This window comes from Oxyura jamaicensis, chromosome 2 (genome assembly GCF_011077185.1).
Source record: "Oxyura jamaicensis isolate SHBP4307 breed ruddy duck chromosome 2, BPBGC_Ojam_1.0, whole genome shotgun sequence".
NCBI lineage: Eukaryota > Metazoa > Chordata > Aves > Anseriformes > Anatidae > Oxyura > Oxyura jamaicensis.
Window position 1 is genome coordinate 113,581,832 of NC_048894.1, and position 19,922 is coordinate 113,601,753.

General features: G+C 43.0%; 1 long non-coding RNA gene across 1 annotated transcript; it reads left to right on the top strand.

Moving 5' to 3' along the window:
• Positions 1–5,765: 5,765 nt before the first annotated feature.
• On the top strand, positions 5,766–19,315 carry LOC118161621. Its single transcript, XR_004748102.1, has 3 exons — positions 5,766–5,775; positions 8,451–8,453; positions 19,177–19,315. It is a non-coding gene; the product is annotated as an uncharacterized LOC118161621 (long non-coding RNA).
• The last annotated feature ends 607 nt before the right edge of the window (positions 19,316–19,922 follow it).

The following is a 19,922-nucleotide window of genomic DNA, read 5'->3' on the forward strand; positions in this document are numbered from 1 at the left end:
GGGTGTAAGAAGCTTTAAGTGCCAGCAACTAGAGACCTGTGTTTTTATTTCCTCAGTTAACTCAAGCCTTTGTTTGTGTGTCCATCCCTGGACTAGCTGGCGAGTAGGAGGAAATGCACATATGGAAAGACTTTCGGTGTGAGCCAGTGGTTATGTTAGGGAGCCCAGGGTTCAGACGTGGATATTAGGCAGAGCAAGAGCTGCTTCCTACACTGCTCTGTGTGTGTGGCAGTCTGTGCAGCCAGCTGCATTAGGGACCTGTCTGTATGTGTGTTGTGTGTCTTGGATGCATGGTACCCTTGCTACAGGCAGACCTGCCAGCTGGAAGAGCAGCTGCATCCCTGGGACTGGGATGGAGACATCATCTGGGTCTGGGACTGCTCCTGGCGGGGCACGGCAGCCAGGGAGGAGGGATCCCAGGTCTGATTAATTTGTTGGCTTCCTTAGCACCCCTAAGGAGTGGGCTGCAATTCAGGTGGGGGTTTGAGAACAGAGTAGGCTTGGAAATAGAAGGGACAGAAAAAGCAAACTTGTCTTTCCAAGGATATTTGCAGGGTAAGATAGCGGTCACCATGGACAAAGATCACATCTGCAGCAGTTTGCAGGGGACTCCAAGAGACAGGAGTGCTAGTGATAGAAATGTCAGGTCGCACCAGATGGTTGGTAGGCTGGTATGTGAATATGTTCACATTTAAAGGTCAGCAGCTACTTTGATTCCCCGGAATGGATATTGACAACCATAACATGTATTGTGTAATTTAACCCAAACTCTGGGCAAGAGCAGTGAAAATATGTGGAAACATATGGAGCTAGTCTTCCTCTGAATGCTACTGCACAATACAAAGCAACAAATGTGTATGGTTCTGTACTGACATTACTTTTCTAGTGCTCTGATTAATATTCTGTGAAAAGTAGTTATATTTTAAGCTTTCGTAGCTGGTTTTATTAGCTTTTGTTGGAACCCAAAGATTCATGAAAACAGTCAGACAAAATTAACAAAGATTTGTCAGAGCTGACAAACATCCTGGATAGGAAGATACCCTACTATAGCTGGCTTAAAATAACTTTCCTATTTTGACATGTCTTCATCAGCAGTTTTCATGCAAATAATTCTCCAAATGTGCCTTCAATTAAGATATGCACATAGATTTACATGGAGTTAAGAAGACACAAATGAGACTGTTCATAAATTCAACCCTGGCTAAAATACTTAGCATTATAAACAGTGAGCATTTCATCATTTCAAACATGAAGTACTGGATTTGTGACTGCAGAGACTGTTTGATTTTTTTTTTTTTTTTTTTTTTGGAATCCAAATTACATGAAGTGGCATAAATACTACCTGAGTGGTAAATGCTTTAGTGCTGTCATTAGAAGAAAGCTTAATACGTAGAACAATACATTACAACACATTGTCTAAGACACAAATTCCATAGAGGGTATCTTGAAATGGTGAACTTCCATGGAGGAAGAAACAAACAAAAAAAAAACCTTGAAGCTTCTGCTTATTCATTTCAGACAGGAATCAGTGAAGAGCACAAGCTGAAACTGAATTTCACAGTCCAAATAATAACACCTCACTTTTCACTTTTTTTTTTTTTTTTTCTGTGCAGATTCCATAGAGCCAAAAAGGACTGACATTTTATTAATGACATTAACTGAGCTAAAGGTTTAATCAGACTCTGATTTTTGTGAAAAAAAAAAAAAAAAAAAGAACTCTAAAAGTATGCAAAATGAAAATACATTTTTTTTTTTTTTCCCACTTCCAGTGCAGAAAAACTACTCAGGAAGTCCTGCATCAGATTCAATGTTGCATTTCTTTGTATATCAGAAAAGTCATACTACTACTAGCTTAAGTTCCTGAACACAGAAGTATTTCTTACAAAAGCTGTAGCACAACTGACTTACAATGATGGCATTTTCTGTGAAGAATAGAAGTGAGATATTAAAAATCCGGAAGCGGTTTGGGAAATGAAGTGGTTCAGCTGGCCTCTTCTTTAGGAGCTGATGCTTGGATTTGTGATTTAACTGCTTGACATTGCAATATCCCAGTAGAGGTCAGCACGTGTAAAAACAGAAAATTCACCAGCCCAGGTCATAATGCCCTCCTCTGGAACTGACTTCTGTGCTTTACTGAGACTTTTCCTACATGGTTAATGGGACTGTGTTTATTATTTCTCATGTAATGGTTTAAGTCTGGAGACATACATATGACCCTTTTACAGATAATACGGATACTTACCACAACTCAGATAGTATGTTGGCCAGTTGGAGAGCCATCCATGAGGTAGCAGCCCTTCGCAAAAAGACTGGGTGTGTATTTCTCCTAAAGCAGATTCATCCACAGAATCCTTATTGTAACCTTCTCTGTATGAAATCAATGAGACGAAAGATACTAATAGGGTAATAAACCCCAGCAGCATTAAGTCTCCACAAAATTCCATGCAAAGCAGACACACTCCACTTTCTACCCATCAGGACTTGTGTAAAAGTCTCCTGCTGGGCTCCCACAATGTATTTGAGCTGTGGGTGTTGACGTCCTAGGCTGACTACCTTGCTCCTGTTCCTCATTCAAGCGCGGGTCTCAGCTGGTACCCAGTGATGAACCCCCTAGCGGAGACCCCAGTTTAAGGGAATGGTGGCCTCTCTGCTCTTTTCTGCTCCTTCTGCTCTGGGCTCTGGGCTGTCAGTACAGTACAGCCGGAGCCAGCAGAGTATCTGTATGTTGTACTTTGAGCTGTGTGTGTGACTCATTCCCCAGTGTGGCGTCTATCAGGAGTTACAGTATGAGCTTAGAAATAAGTAAATATACAAATACATACATTTCTAGCTAGTGGCTCCGGTTTGGAGGAAAAAAAAACATGTACACACACACACAAAAGCAAAGGTAGGTTGCTCTATCTACTCATTTGTCTTTCTTCAAGAACCTCAGCATTGCAGAAAATCTAGGCATGCTACCTAATATCTATGCAAAACATTATGCACAGCCTCCTATTCCTGTTACAGGCACACCAGACCAATTTCAGTGCTATTTGCATCACACAGATGGATCAGCTTGCTCAGTTTAGCTTTTGCACAAGTAGCAAATAACTGAATCATAATGCTCTGGCTGGCACTGCCCTGCCTAAATGCAAAAAAGGGAATGATCCTAGACACAAGTTATCTTATGTCAGCTAGAAATTTCAGGCTTCTAGCACTACACATAGCGGGTAGTCGAGGTTCTACTGTGCAGGGCAGGAGTCAGGAGATGTCTTTTCTTTAGGTGCAGACCGCCTGTGATATCAGAACAGAGAAGTGGTGTTTCTCCATTTTTTTCGCTGTTAGAGCTAAGGGCCTTACCCTAAGATGCAGATGCTATCTGTCTGTTAAAATAGCTTTGATTTTCTTAAATATAATCTTAAGTCTACTGTCTACTTGGACTGCACTTTCAGTCTATCTGTCTTTACTGCCAGTAGCACAGATAGTCAGGTATCAAAAGAAGTCAATTGCCAAACGGCCTGCCTTTTCTGAACACGCCTGCAGTCAGTTGCTGTTTCTCAAGTCTAGAGTGGTTGCTTAGAGATTTTTTAGCATTTGATGCAGTAAAGGCAAAATATCCATATTATGCTCTGATTGTGTTTGGAAATTATGAAGAAATTTTCATATATGATGATCTCATTTTCCCATTTCTTTCAATTTCATATTCTAGTTTATTACAAAAGAGAGAGCTAAAGTCAAGCTTTAACAGTTCCTTTTGTGCAAGGAGATTAGGAATTCTTTGCAGCAGACATATTCCACGTGGCTGCTATCCTTGTCCTCTCTTCTTTCTGAGAATCAACAGAATGAACTGGGTAAAAATAACTATTACCACACCAATTCAGACTGATCACCCCACCTACACACAAATTAATAATATGCTGGAGCACACACAGAGATCAGTCTCCTTTGTGTTAAAATTCTTCAAAACCATCTCCGGAGTCTTTTTTCTCTATTTACCTTGTTTCTTTTTCAAAATGCATGTTTTATTTTGGTTTCCCAGTCGGTTTCATTACTTACACCAAACACACTGTAACTGGTATCAAAAGGGTTGCAGATGGGTTTTCATTTTCACTTGCTCATAATTCCTAAACTCCCTCCAATTGGGATGAAATGTTCCGTGCTTGATCTCTGCCTTTGACTTCACCTCCTGTGAAGACAAAATAACGTCAAAGATGTTTAACTTGAATGTCTGGAACTTGAAAGAACAAAACCAAACTTCACTGTTTCCCAAGGTTGCAGTGCTTAATCATACAATACATAAACATTATTGCTCTTCCAGTGAAATACTCATGGGAAAAATGTAGTTGTGTGCTCTTTATCAGATTTGAATCTTATCTCTGAACGTTGATGGAACATTTTGATTAACATCTTAGTGATGGCATTTCTGCTGAGAGGCTACTAACATGTAACTAGAACCAGCCATCTTGCTCTGCTAGAGTTCTGTGTCTGTGCATTTGTCCTTGATTTTTTTTTTTTATTATTATTTTAGCACCATCTGGATCCATGTCGTCTATGATGGGAAAAAAATATAATAATAAAAGATCAAATCCTGTTAGCAACACGTCTCTCTCTTCATCTGTGATTGCTTTTTTTTTTTCATACATCTCATCATGTTGTGAACACCAGAGCTTGGCGTCAGCTTTCACTCATGTAAATGATGTTTGCTCATTCAGAGCAGAGAGTGATGAGTTACACAAAATAACGTCAGGACTTCAGTTTAGTTTGTTAAGTAAGCTGTTAGTTTATTAAGCCTGGTAGTAATTACGTTGCTTGGTAAACTTCGCTTTATTAATTGTGGTAAGAGTTTCTGTTGCCACTTGGAAAAGTCAGGCTGCTACTTTTACGTCTTCTTCACTAGCAAAGCTTTGTCTGGGTAAGGTGGAATTAAGGAGAGGAGCAAAAAATGAGTGTATCTATTTCCTCAGCTGGTTAAAGAGTCATCTCTGCAGGCACTTAGGACAACTGCAGGTTTGCCTTGGCCGAAAGAATAGTGATCATGCTTAAGCTTTAGTGTCTGTGATTGCATGGATGTGGAAACAGAAAAGCCACTGGGATAAGAAAATATGATTTTTCTTAAGTGAAAAAGAGCTCTGAGAGAGAGAAAGAGGGGGAGAGAGAGAGAGAGGGGGAGAAGGAGAGGGAGAAAGAGAGGATAAAATTAAGATAGCAACCCGCCACTATGGGTCACTGCATGGTAGTTTATGGGCCACTTCTCCCAAGCAGATGCTGTGCTGCAACATGAAGCACAAACAGTTCCTGCTGCTCAGGAGCCCACTGGTTTGCTCCACTTTGCATAGGTTCCCACCTCACAGCAATTGACACCATGCACCTCCATTTTAAACCCATTTCCATTAGCTTCTGGCAATGCGCACCTCTCACGCTTACAAGCACCACGACTCAAAGGCTGCACAAGCACCACAAAAACATATTTCATTGCTGGAAGCTGCAAGAATGAAGAAAAACTTTGAAGCATAACACCTTCCAAGGCTTCTGCTGAGGAGAAAGCCAACGGCGGCACCCTGTGGTGCCAGCTCTGCTGGCCTTGAGGAGCGCCCTTTCCTCCACAGGCTGCTGCCCACGAGAGGCAGGCTGAGCACCAGCATGAAGCCGCCTTCCCCCTGAGAATGGAGCCTGACCTTTGGAATTAATTTGAATTTCTGAGAAATACAAATTGCCACAGACGCATTCATTTTGAATGTAGTCCCAGCAACCTCAAAGGTACTTCTGAACTGAACTGTGGGGAAAGGAGGAACAGAGGTTTATTTGCCTTTTTTTTCCCCCAGGGTGATCAGGATGAGCGCAAGAGCAGCTTTGAATACATGAGCGGGCTGGGATTCAGATGAACAAGCTCCAGCCCCTTTGTGCTAGCAGAGCTGTATAAACTCCTTCATTTAACTATATTCCTACCCTGGTGCCCAGACATGGTGGTGCCACTTGCTTTTCCACGTGCATGTCAGATCACTCTCAGACTGGCTGCGGATGGACCTTACTTACACATTTGCTTTCTGTCTTGCTTCCCACAGCATCTCAGTGATCTGGTGGAATAGGGCTGGGCTAAAAATGGCATTTTTTTTTTCTCTATTCCACAGCTATTCTTTGGCAGTAAAATCCTTTCACCTTCCTTAATAGAGTGGCACTGAGACTATTTCAAGGCGTTGTTACAGAAAAATACCAAGGACAGACTGCCAGAGAATAGCCAATAAGGTTAGCATCCAGGTCTGCTCTGGTGATATCTTAGGCTGAGCCCAGCTGTAACCTTCCTTCTTTGGGACAGAAACCACCTCAGGCCCAGCAAACCCGTCCCTACGGCAGCAGCAGCCCCGATTTTCCCTGGGCAGCATCTCCCTGGTGAGGGATGGGCACGCTGGTGGCACCAGGGCAGGTCTGTGGTGCAGGAGCCAAGCGTGCAGCCAGCAGTGTGGGGCCTGGTGCATGGCAGGAGGGCTGTAGAGCTCGAAAGACACAAAGTTTGCTATCTTTGGAAATGCAAGGCTGAGCATCAGTTTCTTAATCAGCAGCTACAGCTGCTGCCAACTGCCTTCCCGGGGACCCCCTGCTGCCGGTGGAAGCGATTTAGGGAACATTTTGCCATGTGAAGATCACCTCTTAAAGGGGAACACAAAGCCCTTCACCATCCCTCAGCTGCAGGGTCAAAGCCTTTTGCACACTGGTCTCAGAGCACTGCAAAAATGGAATAGCCTAGTAAGCAGCAGAGAAATCCTCTCCTTTCTATACTACCATTTTACTCAGCATATACATGAATGACTAATTTCTACTGAAGAGCTTGTGCGGTATCCGTCAGTGCACCATTTATTTCCCTTATATTGTTTAATATTGCAACAAACACGCCCTCCCTCCCCACCGCGTTAGGCTTTTGTCACAAGGAAGCTGCAAGTATTTGAAATGTAAGTAGGCACAGATGAAGTCAAAATATTTTTTGCATGTTTTCCCCCCCACCAATAGTTACTGTGCTCAACGAGGCCACGAACCCCTGAGGGCCTGGGCAGTATCAGATGGAGCCACACATCAGCAGGACTCCTGCTGCCAAAGGTCTTGTCCCAGCTGCAGCAGGGCTGTTTATCTTCAAACCCGAAACTCCGGTGATGTTTAACAACCCAGCATGCCCTATGCAAACATACAGGAAGCTTTTATGGAAAGGGAAACATTGTGGGTCCCAGCAGCTGAGGCCCCGACTCCTCTCCATGGATGTACAAAAGAGACACGAGCAGGGGGAGCATCATGGTCAGGGACTGCAGGATGTGGGCCCAGACCTTTCAGCTGGGAGTCAGGGACAATCATCAACCATTTGCTGATGATGGCAGGGGCTAAACACTCCGATAAACTTGAATCTTGGGACATCCAAGCCCTGGAAGAAATGAACTTGAATGAGATAAATGATCTTGCACTTACAAAGCATTTTTGCAATTAATTGTCCAAGTGCCCCTGGGAAATGGGAAATCAGTTTCCTCAATTTATTGGAAAGACAGCTAAATCAGGGCTATTTGGAGATGTAAGAGCTCAGAGTAAATCGGATTGAGAAAAGACAACGCACCAGCGCCTGGTTGTGCATCCGATCCTTGCTGCCCCAGCAATGCCGTTCAGCCCAGGGGTGCCTGCACGAGCAGGGACATGACCCGGGCCAGCCCCGGGACACTTCTTGCCCCTTGTACCCAAACCCCAACAGCCAGTGGCTCTGTCCCTGCTGATGGGTCAGGGGATGTTAACCCTGGTCCTGTGAACTCCAGAGGAGTTTGATGCAGCCAGCATGCAGTTATCGAGGCAGACAACATCGACAAGGTACCACCATAAGCATTTTTTATTCAGTGTTTCTAACCACCTTCCTGGTACAAGGAGGAAGATGACTCTGAAAGTGTTGTAAGAACATCATGAGTATTAGGTGAGACCTGAATGTTGAGGTGGATATTGAGAAGTGGCAGAGTTGTTCTGTTTTTTTTCAATTAACGAAGATCAAAACTTCAGAAGTTTAAAGCATTCACTTAAACCTTGTTAATAACTTAAAACATCATTGGTGCATTTTTTTTTTTTAAGATTGCAGGCTTTTATTTCATGTGTTATTTGTAAACGGCTTCCATATAAACATCATGAGGTGTAATTTTCAACTCCAGCTGAACTTCGGAACAGAAGAAAAATGCAAGCAAATTAAATCAGCACCTTTCATTACTGCAGGTGCAGGAGCCTGCCATGCTCCACCAGGATCTCCAAAACCACAGGTTCAGGCCACTGGAAGTAGACAAAGTATTACAGAGACACATGCTTGAGCCTTAAAGTTCTCAAAGCTGAAAGGCTCTTGTAAGAAATCATTTTAATTTACAGTTTTAGTTTGTTTTCCCAGCATTTCCTCCCCAGAATGCTCCTGATTCTTAGCAAGCTTGGAAATCTTGCACCACTGATTAGTTTCTAATTTGCATTAGCTAGTGGTAAGGTTACACCAACATTACTGGAGTATAAGAAGTATTACAGAAGTATAAGAAGTATTGGCCTCATACTAAGAAAAGGAAAGAAGGAGAAGCTGACATTTCTAAGGTAAAGAATGTAAACATAGATTTAAAAGAACCAAAACTGCTTTCTTAAGGGTAAGTATATATATTACTACACTACTTTTACATAGCTACCACCCCTATAGACATTACAGGTAGATACCACAGACTTTCTCACAAATCCTGCTGTCTCAGAAAATTGGAGAGAAATGCTTTCTATAAAACTATACTTTCTCCAAGTTCTTGCTTCAAAATCCTCCCAGAATAATATTTTTCCCCTCTTTTTTTCTTTAAGATCTCATTCCAAATTTTGAAGAGGTATGTCATTGTCCCATACAGCTCTGTTTTTTTTTTTTTTTTTTTTTTTTTTTTTTTTTTTTTTTTTTTTTAAAGGGAGCAGCTTTTGGCTTTATTAAGCTTTACTGGATCGTCCTTTGGATTATAAAGCCCAGCAGCTCAGCATGTCATTGAGTGCCAGTACACAAATGTGGCTCTGTGCACAATATTTCTGGAGGCACAGCAAGGTAATTCAGATGCTCGGCGAGCTCTTTTGACATGGGGTAACAACAGATCACGGCAATTTCTGTCTGTACTGACGTGGCCAAAACGCAGCGCAGAGTGGATGAAGAGTTTTCAGTGCTGCCAATAGGTAAGCATGCGAGTTGTTCTCTTCAAGAGAGAAAGGGTGTATTCAAATAAAGGAGGATTATTGGTTTAGGTTTGTCCATTTTTAAAGCAAGTTCTCAGAAATCTGATTGAATCTCAGTAGAGCTTGATTTCTGCAAGGAAGCCAGTACTTCTGCCAGGTGCTTCTCTGTTACCAGGTGAGCATTGTCAGGTTAATGTACCTTAATTATGAGTACCGAACACAATGCATTTAGAAATGAAGTCACAACTGAACAGCCAACGTGCCTACAAGTGACAGAAGCAGAACAGTTCCATCAACTTGAGCAATAAACCAAAGCCCATTCATGAAAGCAGTGGGTGTCTTGCCCGAATAAACAGTGCAGGATTAGACTCTATTGCACTTCATGCCAACACTAGCTAGAAACATAGAACAGATGTCAAGTAAATAGGGAAGTGTGGGACAAAACAGAAATAATTGTAAAAATGTGCCCAAGGATAAAATAAATTGATCCTAAGACACTAACAAACATTCTTGTATGAGACAAAATGAGTCTTTGTACTGGTTTGGCTTTTATTTTCTTGCTAATATTGCATAACAGAACTACACTGGCATGATGAGGAGGGGGGATAATAAAATAACTTATCAATGCACTATTAACTCTACATGCTCTTACCTAATAATAAGATATTGATGTCTCCTTTAATGCGTGTCCCATTGTTGAGAACTTTCTCATTACCCTGAAGTAGCATACACAAAATGGCTTTTTTAATATACTCATGGCCATGAATGTTTGGTGCTAAAGACTTGGTTAAATGGTCAAAGATATCCTATTTAAGAAACAGCAAACACTTACATTGCACATTACCAGCATTAGAATGGAATCTCATTATCCATTAGCCGGTATTAGTGCAATTTATAACTTACTTTAGTCTGAGCTTTGCAGAATTTCTTGATCTTTGCCACATCATCAGCTGAGAATGTGGGTGCTATTTCTTTGCTCATCAGTTTGATATTATTAGCCAGCATTATTGTCCCGGGTATTTTCCTTCAGATTAAGAGAAATGTCATGAGATTAACTATTATATAGGTTAACTATTAAATACATACTGGACTATTGTTTTCATGACACCAAAAGCTGCTTAGGAAAGAGAATGTACAAGTGGAATCAAATTCAAAGAAATTATTAGGTTTATCCATTTTACTATGGCTTAGCAAGTGAAATCCACACTAAAAGAGGATTTAATGAAGTTTCAACATCAGAATTCAAAAGAACCAGAACGATGCAGCACAGCTGCAGAGCACCAGGGATTTTCCTTCTTTCCCTACCCCTAAACGCTAGGGGATTGGATATCTGTGTTCGGTGAAGCATGGGACATCCCACCGAAGGATGTATTTTGGAGTTAGGGCTAACTTTGATGGAACAAGAGAGGACAACTGATTTTTTGCTTTGTTTGCAAAAGGCTGGTTGGGCTGCTGAGCTTTGTCAGATGCTCTCCTAAACACTGATCGGACAAGTCTGGTAAACCCCGCGGCTTGAGAAAAAACAATCGTCTTGGAAACTTAACTATAAAACAGAAAGCAGGGAAATGCACCTCAGCTTCTGCTTTGTGAAGCCATCAGCCTGCTCGGGCATTGAGCTTGGGGGACCTGGCTCTTGGCATCCAGGCTCTCCCAGCCAGACCCAGCACGTCGGCCTTTCAAACAGGAACCAAGCCCTGTTTCTGGCTCCAGAACATATGAGGTCTTGGTGAGTGGGTCCTTAAGACAAAACTCTCAAGGTTTTTTGGTAATAATTGACCTACTTGACACCATGGTCCTGATGGAAAGCTGCTTTGCTGACATGCCCAGCTACGCTGCCATCCGGCAGTGCCTTGGGAAGGGCTGGTCGGCTAAAAGCACCTGCATGCAAGGAGATGTTTGTGAGCGTGTATTCCTCCCGTACATTCTCCAAGAGAAATTAATTTTAATGTAAGTACCATCCATGCAGTCTTTGCAATGTGGTAAGCAGAACTGGTTGCTCATGGGCTAGGTGATATTCGGATATTTCCCTGCCTGGGTCAATGAGGGCAGACATTGGCTCTCATAGTTGCGGTCACAAAACCGTATGGCAAGGAAGGGAGCAGAGCACACAACGGCATTTCAGCTGCCTGTATTGTTATTTCTATACCCTCACTACCTGATCTGGAGCTCACCCCAGGAACAAAATGGTCCCAAGCCTGTAGGATGCCCCCCCGCAGGGACAAGTGCCGGCTCCCTTCTTCTGGGCAGGACCAGCGACACCAGCAGCACAGACGGAAAGCGCCCCACTAACACTCGCCGATTAAAAACCCCGACAAGTGGTGCATATTGCCTTTACACAGCTGAGAGAAAAAACACAGATGGAGCTACAACAAAGCTTAAATCCAAAATAATTGCATTTTGTCACAATTCCTTCCACACGGCCCAAGCTACCAAGGAAGCGAGCTGGTGGCGTAGGAGGAGAGACATGATTTGCTCCACGGCTTCCTTCAATCCCAACACGACCATTTCCAAACGTTTGAAATAGGGAGAGACTAAATCTTTTAATGCTCTCTGAAAAGCAATCAGCTCACCGAATGCATCATTCAACAGCCTCCAATATAAAGTAATTAAACCATGAAAAGCTGCCACAGTAATCTTACTTTAAAATCCTAAATTCCTTTACATTTTGAGGATCTGATGGCATTGACTACAGTCAGGCACAAGCAGCCAGCTTCTCCCCACTCAGCTACACGCACCTCTTCCACTCCCTGAGCAGAGACAGCTTAACTTTATGAAGATTTGTTGTTGCAGCAGAACTATCCAGGAGATACAGCTAAATCCAAATTCATTTCGTTTCCAGCCAAATTAGATTTTGACGCAGGTCGCCAGAAGCTAATCTTTCATCTCTATTTTTCATACATGAAAATGAAAAAAAAAAATCAGATTCAAAAGCATTTATCATACTAAATAGAATTAAATCAAATGGAGAATTGCATGAAGAAGCTCAGTTAAAACAATCAAATTTAAAAGCCCTTTACTTGTGTGAATATAATCTTTGATTTCTTAGAAGAGAAGAAAACATTATTAAGCAACCTTGAAAGGGAGGCTGGATCAGCCCTTTCCCGTTTCCCTGCTCTTGAACTGTCAGTCTGTCTTCACAAACAGATTTTGCTTCCTGTCTGTCAGGCAGGTTCACTTGCTTGCTCTCACACACTAGAAAAACTCGTGTTTTCGGTATTGCAGAAGTGCTCGAGCTGCACAGTAAGTAGCAGGCAAGTAGCAGATGATTTTTTATTCATGATTTTTTTTTTTTTTTACTTACATGCATATGCACACGTACGTTCAGGTGCACACACATACACACACCTGCAGTCAGTAATGCAACACAGCTTTAGCAGAAAATGAGCTAATCAGGGGCCAGCCAGCTTTTATTGATGCTCTGACTTTTAAAGAGCTCTCATCTCAAACAGCTTGTGGTAAGTATTAAAAATTAAGAAATTGCAAGGCCTTCTAGATGAAACCTATTTAAAATTATATCAGAAATAATATTTCAGCAAAATCGAAGGAATTATAATCCATTTTTTTTAAAAAAAAAAAAAATCCAAGTCTTCCATTACATCAATTAAAATGCATTTATGGACTTGGCTTGCGGCAAAATTGAGAGCAATAAACAGTGGCTGCAATGGAGAATGGCTCTCTGGAAACAATTTTCCTGATGTATAACACAGGCCTAAGAGGCTCAATAATGTCTTGGGTCAGAATTTGCTGATGAACATTGTCTCAATTTCTTGGCTGGAATCCCCTTTAGCTTCAAAAGATCCTATTTCATTTCAGGGTGAATTTTGTCAGAGGAAGAAATGCAGAAACTCACGCAGTAAGTTTGGTTTCACAAAGAACTTGAGAGGTGCTGGGGTTGGGGTCCAGGACAACATTTATGTTGAGCCTTGTATTTGGGACTTTTCCTTCAGCACGACATGAATGAGTGGGTATAAAGTGCCTCTCTTGAGAACTGGGAGGGCTTTTTTCTCCCCAGTCATACAATTGTAGAATCATCTAGTTTGGAAAATACCTTCAAGATCATCCAACCATTATGCTGACCTACTGAGTCCCAGCACTAAACCATGTCCCTTAGTGCCACATCCACGTGTCTCGGGCAGGGCCACCATGGCTTCTCCTAGGCTTGTTTTTATTCTGTGTGTGGGTCCTTTGCACTCAGAGATGGCAGTGTGGCAGAAGGGCCTCTCCTCTCTCTTAGAAAGTTCCTCCTCACCACTGGTTTGCCACACTTCAAACATAAGACTTTCCAAAAGAAATTTCAAGGTTAAACCTTGTATATGGAAATTCATGGCTCTGGGAAGGTTCTGCATCAGCCCTATGATTTCAGGCATAAGAGTAAGAACCAGAGGCCTAAATATAATCATTTTCACTTATGTTATGCCCTTTAATTTTTCTATTTAAAGCCATCAGTTGAAATGATATCATTTTTCATGGATCATCTATATGGTTTTACTTCAGGTAGATATTTTTTTCTTATAAAAACACTGGTTTAAGGAAATACGAACACAAGCTATTTGGCCAAGTTACAAAAATAAAATTCCAGCTGCTGGCTATCAAAGATAAATGAAGTGATATGTGCTTGTGAAACTGAACTCCATGCAGCTAGGTGGTAGCTGGGGATGACTCAGTATTCCCCAGAGTAGGGAAAAAACAAACTGCTTTCAGGGAGGTAGGAGCAAAAATACCATGCCGTATAGCGGGCTTGGGGATAGGTTGATTTTTCACATGAAGAACTGGTAAAGAAGTACTATTTTTTTATTTTATTTTTTTTTATTTTTTTACTGTTTAGTTGTTCTCTCAGTTAGAGGGCTTTGTATGCTTGGTCCACCGCACTCCTGTGGAGGTTCAGTTTCCAAGCCCTAGCTTTGGCACTGCACAAGCAGATCAGATTGAGCTCTGTGAAGCTCAAAGCTCAGTTCATGGGGAGATCCCATGAAGTCACACTTTCTTCTTTCAAGAAAAATAAAATAAAGCAGTATTAGAAAAGAATCAAAAGAAGAAACAACATGTACCTAAGATTGTACCTAAGATTTTTTAGATTTTTTTTTTTTTCCAGGAAGGAAAAAAGGCTATTGGAAAGCTTACTGGATAAGTAAGAAAAGACTGCTTAACTGTCATTGCCTTTCATTGCAGGAAACAGAAGTGATAAACATTCATGAAATCAATAGTAAGACAAGAAGACGTCCCTGACATAGATGTAGACATGCTTGTCTCTGTTGCAGTCCCACCAGTTTGTTAACAAAGGGAGAAATGCTAATCCAGTACAATTTTCCAGACTGTTTAAGGAACAAGAATACACTTTGTCTTCAGGAGGAACCTGGAGGGACGGCTACCAGGATGGCCCATGCTTCACCTGCCAGGAGCAGAAGCTGTATGGCACTAGCATTTGTGATCATTTCTATCTGTCAGATGTTTCTCCTGCTTGCAGATCTGCAGTTAAACAAATAAGGTTAGCCAAGATATATGCAGTTCTTCAGGGCTCTGCCAGTGTCGACCCATTAGAGTTTCCTCCTGCTTTCTGTTTGCATGAACCCACTGGAAACCCAGCCCTGGCAACCTGCCTTGCCGACCCCTGTATTCATTAAGAGTAATTGTTGATGCTGTATAATGGAACAGCAGCAGCGCAATTAAAACAGATCCTTCTTGTGGCAATGCATTTATGGGATTGGCAATGAGTCCGGATGAGTTCCCTGACCCCATCTGTCTTTCTCCACCACCTCTACTGCAGGTTTCATCTCCCAGCAGCCGTGTGCCGCTCTGACCCAGTGTGGCACGTACAAGTACTACACGAAGCAAGAGCACGCTTCCCTCCGCTTCCTTGCCACCTCCTCAGACTTGGCATCTTAAATGTGTTTTCTCCTTCCTCCCAGTTTCTGTTCTTTTGTTCTTCTTCCTCCTACCCCAGACTCCCTCAGAGGAATGGTTTTCATTTAATCCAAGCGTGTTTGGCACCGGATTCCTTTTGTCCCGCCCGCGAGTCAAGGGCATTTTGAGGTCTCGTTGAGCAATACATAAGGACTTGGGTCATATTTCTATTGCTCACATTGTGCTGGCCTGGATGCCCATCTTGAGCTTTCCACCTTTGGAATTTCACAGTGAGAATGGGGAGGAAGACACCCCTCTGTCAAACCCACTCTTCACATCAGCTCTTCACTGCGTTGAGTGAAAACGGGCAGCAATGCTTTATCCTGGCAAAGGATAAGCACTGGTTCCTGGCAACTGAATAAAAATATAAATACAGTTGATGTTCAACAAAAAGTGGCCTTGTTTGAGCATAGCAAGGGAAATATATATATATATATATATGTATAGAATAAAATTAATCTTGACTTTTTGAGAAACCACCAGAATTGCCATTTCAATGCCCACCATACAAGCAGAGGCAGAGTTTAGCAAGGGATCCCAAGGGAATCCCTAAAAACCATGCTGGTGTGGGAGCAAGGCTGCCAGGGAGCTGGTCCAGCAGTGCCGAGGGCCTGGGTAAGGCCACCTAATGGCAGCCACCCTGGCAGCCCAGATTTTCTGTTCATTCAGCAGCTGCTAATCCCACCGCCTGTTCATGGCGTGGAAGAATCCTAGTCATAGAATGGCTGGGGTTGGAAGGGGCCTTAAAGATCATCTGATTCCAACCCCCCCTGCCATAGGCAGGGACACCATCCACTAGATTAGGTGGGCAATGGAGTAGAGGAAAAGATCGCTGTGCCCAGGTTTGCAGCTTTCAGTTGCACAGGAGGAAGAGGTTGTGTAGGCCGTGGGCATCTGGTGGTACACAGCGTCTTCCTACCAGGGCAACAGAGCACGGTGACGAGTGCCCCAGGCTGGCGATGACCTGAGTGAGCACAGTCAGCCGCAGATAAGCACTTGGGCTTCTAGTCACAGCATGGCAGGAAGGGATGGCCGGCTCCTGACACATCCTGAAGGCCACAGCATCTCAGTTCGAGGACAAGAGCCCCCATGAGAGGGAGAAGGGGAAACCGCGCACCTGAAAGACCTACAGGAGGTTTTCTTGGCAAGTGTGTCGTACCGAGAGGGGAGGCATGCCCACGGGTGTTAAGCTTGCACTTCCCCAAAGGAAGAGGGCCGTGTTTTCAGGCCGCTCCCCGGCCTACAATCCCAACTGGTATTTACTGGTAGCCACAGTGACTAGAGGCAGACAGGAGACTGGTGTCAGGGCTGATGACAGCCGTAACATGTACACGGAAAATACCTCTCTTCGAACAGCGCTTCCCTGACAGGGAGACGGCCACATCTTGCAGCGGGTAGAACCTTTCCACTTCACGCACCAAACACTTCCCATCAGACCCTTTCGCACAAGCCTGGAGCAAACCGATGGCAGCATTAACAAAGCTCACTATTTTCCTTCCCCCTCTTCGGAGATGTGTCCTAGACAGCTTTGTTCTTGGTGAGCAAAGAGATTTCAGTTGACTTCCGAAAGCAATTCTGCCTCCCGCCCCCACAGTGCGCGCATCCTGCCTCCACACATGCTGCTCGCCTATCCCAGATGTGAAGGTTGGAGGCAAGCAGACCCCATCTGTCTCAAATCCGAGGGCAACCACTGTGGCAGATCCTGCCCTGCTTTATTTCTCATAAACATATATTAACGAGTCCCACCATAAAACCCTCCACAACTACTGCTGTGCTGGAGAAAATTTTTATTTTGGCCTAGCATCAGTGAGCTTTGTGCCGAAGGGGAATTTGGCATGACGAGCAGCTTATCCGCACGACACATGGATGGCTGTGGAATTGACGTTTTCCCCTGTTGCTGATATTGGAGAAAATGTAAACAGGCAACCTAGAGAACACTGCTTTTTTCTCTAATTCTCTCCCCAGCCAATACATGATTTAGAGACTTCTTGCAAATCAGAAATACTTGCGCATGGTCTCGTGCTTAAAAGCATATCCAAACTACAAATGAATACATTTTCTAAAATATAGATAATAGACTGAGGGCTCAGGAAAATACAGTTTTAGGTGAATGTCTGCTGGAAACAGGAAAGCTGTGTGGCAACAAATTCTTTGGGGAACGCACAGCTCTTCTTGATGCACGGGGGATCAAGAGAAATTACAAGACAGGGAAAACCAGCGATGTGTCTTGAGAGGTTCAAATTAAGCCTGATTGCACTTCTCAATTGCCCCCATCCTACTTTGTGAACTCAGTGTTTGAGAAGCGGTTATTTCTGACTTGTACTGAGATGAGCAGGAGGAGAAGCCAGTGAAATTACTAAATGAAGAACAACCACTTTATGTAGCACATGTAACCCAAACGATTTAATACAACAAACTCAGTACACGTTTAAAGTATCATGAAAATAGTGTCTTTAATATACAGTTTATATACTTACAATACACGGTTTAAATTTGTTCATATACATTACAGGGATATTTATTTGCACCTGGTTTAAATAATAATCTGCCTTCAGCCTTTTACACAAAAGCCCAAAACAGCACAGAATTCCACAAAAACCATGCTTTGTTTTATAACGGAAATGTACTAAGCTGAAGTTTTGGGGCTTTCTCTCTTTTCTTTTTGTTCCTTTTTTTTTTTTTTTTTTTCCCCAAATGTTACTTTTTTGACCTACCCAAAGTGAAGCTAAAGAACTAAGAACTAACAGATAAATTTAATATAATTCAGAAGATTGTCCAAGCCAAGAGAATCACTCTGCAGATTTTTGCTCTGAAAATTTGGTTATTATGCACAGAAATGGTAAAGTCTGAACAACTTCCAGATTATTAGAAGCTTAAGACATAACAAAGAGTCATTTATTGCTAGGTCTCGACAAGGGGCCTGAATTTCCTTACTGCCCTGACATCCCTAAAGCCACAAATAAAATGGACAACTCCTTGCTTCAATTAAGATTTCATTTGTACCTGCCAGTTCGCACATGGGAATGCTGAAGCTTGCAGAGCATCAAAGAGACAAGCCAGGAGAGCGGGGCTAAGCCCTTGTCCTTCCCCAGGTGGCTGGTGCTTGGATTTTAGGCAGCCTGGCCCATGGGCACCCCACCGGGCACTTACAGCCTCCGCTTTCCCCCTGCACGCAAGAAACTGGTGCCAGCAGGCTTTGTGTAGCAGGGAGGCAGTCGAGGAGTTGATTCAAGAAGAAGACAGAGGAGAAAACACTTCAAGTATTTACAGACAGAATGAAAATATGCTGTTTTTGAAACAGTATTGCTATTTACACTGTTTTTCTTGAAGCTGTTGTGGAATAAAGTCAATTAAAATGGCAAATAAACTGTTGTTTTGAAAAAAAAAAAAAGTGTGATACACATTTATTTCAAACCCTTGCTTCTAGCTGCAAGAACACCTCAAAATACATTTTCCTTCTAATTTTGATGGACCAAATGTTTTCTGTCTCTAAATTTCTAGCCGTAGGCAATCTGCACAATACAGCAAGAATGCAAATAGGCATTTTGAGTTGATGTCAATATAGCTTTGGTTAGCCAGGCAGGCAGCAATACAAAGAATCTTAATCCTAGGCACAAGTGTTTAAAGGAAACAAGCATTTCCCCTCAAATTGTCTTCCCGTCCCTTCCCTTGCCCATTCTGTTTCCACTCCAGAAAAGCCCCGTTGCCGGAATCTAGCTTTTGCAGCTGAAGGCGACATCAGTACTTGTGCCACAAGAATGTTGCATAGAAAGGATGTGTTTCCTGGTGTGGGATAAAGAGACAACTCCTTATATAACGACAGGCAAGAATTTTTGCTACCAAAACCCCCAGACAAACAAGAACCCTGATGGTAATACACAACTTCAGACACCACTAATGAAGTAAGCACCAGAGGCCTTGCATTTATTTAAAAGGAGGAAAGAAATCCAAAGTTAGGACTGGCCTATTTTTGCAGGGCATTTCTAAAGCATAAGGTTTTTTCAGCCTACTGTGTCATGACAGGCTTTCTCTGAACGCAATGGCTACACCTCTACCAGCAGACAAAACAGGCCAGAGCCCGCTTCTGGACCCCGAGGACACCCACCACAGCTCCCACTTGCCAGTGACAAACTGGAGTCATTAGTACCGTTGTGAACTTGTGTTCAAAGCACAGACCTGGCTGAGTGCGTTATCCACATTAAACACCAGCGGGGCCACAACCTGCATCTTGTTTAGGCTCAAAACTCGTCAGTAACTTGCATGAGCACACGAATCATTAAATGCCTCTAAAATCACAACAAGCGCCCTTAAAGGCACGTGTGGAACTGGGAAGCCGACCAGCTACAACCAACACAAGGCGACCAACACTAAAATCAGTGAAGGCAGGTCTGACCAAACGCGGAGTGCTGTCTCCTCTATTCGCATCAGCTGGTGGAAAGTCCGTAGCACAGGGATACTCCTCAGAGCCTGCAGATCTTTCTAACCACAGTGGGAACACTGACGTGACTTTCCATCTTGAAGTACCGTAAGTAGTGCAGCATTTTGTACCTTTTATAGACTGAAGTCTCCAGGTTTTACACCCCAGCTCTATAAAGAGACTGCGTGCTTCTCTGCCGCAGCCTGAAGGACTCCTCTGCTCCTCTCCCACTTCAGAAGTGCCACCTTCTCCTTAATGCTAGGGACTTGCGGTGGGACTGATGCGGTTACATCGGTCCGCTGTATTCAGGCTACCTTTTACAGTGCCAAGGGCACCAGAACAGGAGCTTCAAGAAAAAGACCTTCTAAGCAGGCAAGCACAGATGATATGATAGGTAACCATCTGTAGCCAAGGAACACTGTTTTCTCAGGGATGACAA